The sequence below is a fragment of the Papaver somniferum genome, unplaced genomic scaffold, assembly GCF_003573695.1.
Source record: "Papaver somniferum cultivar HN1 unplaced genomic scaffold, ASM357369v1 unplaced-scaffold_18, whole genome shotgun sequence".
NCBI classification, from domain to species: domain Eukaryota; kingdom Viridiplantae; phylum Streptophyta; class Magnoliopsida; order Ranunculales; family Papaveraceae; genus Papaver; species Papaver somniferum.
Genome location: NW_020627707.1, coordinates 552,235 through 557,019, shown reverse-complemented (window position 1 = coordinate 557,019; position 4,785 = coordinate 552,235). Strand labels below are relative to the sequence as shown.

The 4,785-nt window shown below is 36.7% G+C and overlaps 1 long non-coding RNA gene across 1 annotated transcript; it reads right to left on the bottom strand.

The window, feature by feature from the left end:
* Positions 1-326: 326 nt before the first annotated feature.
* Positions 327-3,833, bottom strand: LOC113337873. Its single transcript, XR_003354468.1, has 7 exons — positions 3,014-3,833; positions 2,790-2,838; positions 2,409-2,501; positions 2,021-2,224; positions 1,549-1,912; positions 921-976; positions 327-716 (listed from the first exon to the last, which is right to left on the bottom strand). It is a non-coding gene; the product is annotated as an uncharacterized LOC113337873 (long non-coding RNA).
* Between the last annotated feature and the right edge of the window lie 952 nt (positions 3,834-4,785).

Below are 4,785 nucleotides of genomic sequence, written 5' to 3'. Positions count from 1 at the left end.
AATATCTGGCTTGTGTAGTTGAAAACTGGAAGACAACATCTATTAGTATTGTGAATACTACTGTCATTACACTTCCTAGAGTTGTACAACTGTACTGAACAACTCCTACTTATATTGCAAGATTTATTTTTACAATCATTGTGCTGAGTAGTAAATTTTTTTAACACAACACTTATTAGTATTGTGATTATTACAGTCAGTACACTTGTTGGAATTGTAAAACTACCATGATACAACTATACTATGTGTAGTAGAAATTTTGAACACTACTCTTACTAGTATTGTAGGACTATCTTGGACAACACAAGTAGGGTATCTTAGAAACATATAAAACAACAGTTATTATTATTATCGCCGAAAATAATTTACATCCACATTGACCTGCCATTGTAACACATTTACATTCATTCAAGTTGATCTGCCACTCCAATTGCATTACCTAGCTAACTTCAAATTACCTAGCTAAGAAAAGAAATGCAAATGCTTACTAACATGAGTAAGAACTTCAAAAGCATCCAGATCTTTGTAAAGTAATACGATTGATTTCAGCAGCTATTCACATAGATCCTGCTCGTCGGCACTATAAGCATTAAAAGCAAGAGTACAGCTTTTGTGCAAGAAACAAGACCTTCAGCCTTCAGGTGAATGTCAGCATGTTTCTGGGTGAGTCCAAGTGGGAAATTCATGACTTTAAAGAATTTTATCTGCATCAGCTTCTACAATCATAAAACAGAATCAGCATGGGATCTTGGCCACAGCACATAATCCTGAACTTGACTATGCTGGATTAAGTCAATTTATTTGGAGAACGAAAATATCACCATAGGATGCACAAAATCATTTTCAGATCTTGGATAAAACATTGGTGAACTAAAAAATTGAGGAACTTAAGGTAGCAGCTTGAGCATAATTCTTATTACCTGATCCAAACAATACGTAGAAACCAGCTGGAACATCAATCTTCGAGTGCTCCTCCCTGAAACCCGTATCAAAACCAGAATTCAATCACAAATTACAAAGTTAACATGGATCTAATTTATCACAGATTCACAGTACACATACTTCATTTCTTCATGGTTTTTATAAGTTTACCTTTATCAACCACAGAAATGAAAACATCAACAAAAAAAAGTGGAAAAGAAACTACATGAAAAAGAGTAAGAAACTCCTACAGAAACATACATCATACAACGAACTAGAACAGTGATGCATAACTCCTGACCAAAGAAACCTACATTTTTCATTCATGTAAATGGTAGTCCTTAAACAAATTTACCAGATTCCACATGATTCTAAAACCCAAAATAGGCATTACACATTAAACAAATTCACCAGATTCCACAACATTGGATACCAACTAGTTTTCAGTTGTTTTGCTCAGCTGGATTCCAGCTAGTTAACTCACACTATTACACAAAACTAAGAAATGCTTCGCTCTATGACGACAAGCTCATTGCTATCAACACAAACACTCACTTAAACAAGTAAAAATGAAGTAAATCACAACTCAAAATTAGCTACTTCTAAGCAAAAGTGCAGGGCACATACCTTACGCTTGAAGCGTGTAGGTGGGTCACGGTTCCTCCCCTTCTCTCTAGAACAAACTCTCACCACATGTGAATGAATTGCACAGGACACACAGCAAAGCATCTTGGCGTACAATTTAGGACGCCATTTAGCACTTCCATTTCCAACTGTAGCTCTAGCAGCATGTACCATTCCCTGCATCTCAGCACCAATTCTTCCGTTCTATTGCGCCAGCAAGTTGTTGGTCCATTAGGGAAACGGTAAACAATCGTCGTAGATTGAACAACAGAAACTTGTTGCTGCTGAGTTTGTTCTTGAGGACTACATGCCTGATCTTTTTCTGGTGGACTAGACGACTTGCGTGCTTGCATTTGTTTCCTAGGACCTGCAGGAAGTTCAGGTGTAAACAATCAAAATCAGCTAACACAACATTGCAGATTCAAGGGTTTGCTTATATTAGTACATACAAGTGCTTACAGACTAAAATCGTTACCTCTCGCTGGTGTAAGCTTTTTGGGAGCTGAATTGCAAGGTCTCTTAGCAAATGGAGGGTCATCAGGCGCCTTTCTAGAGCATCTTCTTTTGTTTCCAGACGTAATGCTGCTGATTGTTGGAGTTGGGATAGCAGTAATTTCGTTTGTGGAATTGGTTAGCAATGTATTCCAGTTCATTGTAGGGGTTTTGTAGATGGAGTTGCCTGTAATTATAAAAACACATCAACAATCAGTAACAAAAAATATGATTCTTGCTCAGTTTCTTCTAGCCATACAACCTGAACTGCAGCTGCAAATGTCTCAGCGCTTCCTAACACAATTCAACTCTTTTACCTTATGATGCAACTGATATGATTCTTATTTATTATCACAGTTCAACTCTTTTACCTTATGATTGTAGGGTGCTCTTTATAAGGCTTTGCTCGTAGAAAGAAATCTTCCCTCTGCGCTCGACAGAAAATAATATCCTTCAAATAATTCCTGCAAACAACCATCATAAGATAAGATCCAAATCACATAACTTTCATCGAATTTAGTAAGAAAAACACATAACAACTGAAACCCTTCCCCAGTTCTCCTCTTTGCAACTTTTTAAAGATTATTTCTAAAATCTCAAGGTAGTCTGAATTAGACTATCACTTCCATCCTCCAATATAAACACTATAATTTCTTTGCCATGAATCACAATTCACATCGGTTAAAACGCGTATAACTAATAAATACTCTCACTGCCAAATTTATTGAGGATTGAGATAATAACAAAATTACCTGGATAAGAATAATGTTTGCTCCCTTTTTGTGATCATCCTTAACCAATCTGCATCATACAAAGTAAATTCATTAGTATTACTGATTGAATCAAGTAAAAGAACATTTTGTGAATGATCAAGCCTTTTGTCTCTCGATTTTATGAACATTTTTCAGATAACAAGCTGAAAATCAATCTAAAAAACCCTAAAATGAGATTGCAAAGATTCGAATGAGTTTCAGACCTTTCTGCTTTATCAACATTAGTGTTGACAACACCTGAGCAAGCGAATTGCAGAGTGAGATTTCCTATAAGGGAAAGTGATGTTTCTCAAATCAATAGCAAACTCTGATTTCTTCAACAGCGACCAAACCCAAAGGGAAAATGGATTGTTTGCATACTCTGCCTCGAGTGTGCTAAGAAGTGCGGGATTCATCTCTGTCAACAACCAATTCAAGACAAACCCTAGTTTCTAATTCTTCTTTCCTGTAGATTCAATGATCAGACGACATCATTCTCCTCGACTGAACCCTAATTTCTTCATAACACTAAAATTGGCAGAATAATCTTCATAATTGCTGAATCCCCATCAATAGAATCAAATCCCTCTCACTCTCTGCTTATCAGAAATATCAATCGAATTCTCCCTCTCTTCTTACAGAACAAACCCTTGATTTTCTCTGTTCTTGATTGAAATTAACAGATCCCCAAATCTGAACCCATGTACTACACCTCCTACGGAAACTAACCCTTTAAGTCTGATTTGATGCAGCATAACCTTCACCTGATTTTTGTCAGAGATTTTAAAACCCTAATTTTTCATCTATCTACTGAAACCCTGATTTCTTAATCTCTCTGTCTCTCTTTATGAATATCAAGAAGTAATCAGTAGCAGATTACAAATTGAAATTGGGTTTCGTTTGATTTAGGGTTTGCAGAAGGTGGATCTGAGGTATTCGATTGATGAGTTTCTGTGACTGAGGTTGTGATGATTTTCACCGGAAATTGCAGATGAGAATTAAGATAAGTCGATTCAATCAAGAAATGGACAGGGGGTTAGTCCACGAGTGAGGTGGAGGGAGTTTAATGTATTTTGAATCTTGGGGATTTTGAGGGAGTGTAAGAGAGTATAGAGAGTTTGAGAGAGTTTGGTGTGTTGATTGTATGGAGTTTGAGAGACTCTCCCAAAATCTCTACTTTTTTGAGAGATTTGGAGTGAGGCAAAAATACACTATAAACTCCCCAGAACTCCCCAAAAAAAAAACAAACTCCCTATCATTCTAATTTTTACCACTAACAGGGAGTTTAAGAGTTTCTTTCAAACTCTCCCACGACTAACGGGGTTTTTTAGGGAGTTTGGGAGACTCTTCTAAACTCTCCCACGACTAATGGGGATTTTGAGAGACTCCCTCGAACTCCCTCACGACTAACGGGAAAAAACACAACTACACCCAACTCCCCCAACTCCCTTGAGGACTAACACCCTGGGAGATGAAGAAGATGGATAGAGAGAAAAGCAGCGGTGGTGATGGAGCGCTGAGGAGAGGAGAGGAAAAAAGAAAGAGAGAACCAGATAGGAATTAGAGTTCGAGTGGTTGAGGGATACAACCAAGAATGAAAATTAAAATGATCGACGGACCACATTTCGTTTGATCCACTCATAAGGATCACGAAAAAGATCTGACGGTTGATGTTGTATTTGGGATGCTCATACGGATTGAGAAGCAACTTTGTTTCTCTTTGTGTTAATACGAACTCATGTATCCGGTTTTGTTTTCAACATTCGACACGAAAAATATCCAAAAAAAATATTAATAAATTTAGGACATTGATATAGATATTCTGATATAAAAAAATTAAAAAAATCCATAACAATAAATCGGGAAAATGAAAAATGAATTCGATAACTAGTGTGTTTCTTTGTGCTTTTGTGCTTTCTCTTTGTGCTTCTAGTTTGAATTTTGACTAATTACATAGGTCATGAAGTAATTTCGACTAGTCATACAGGTCATGAAG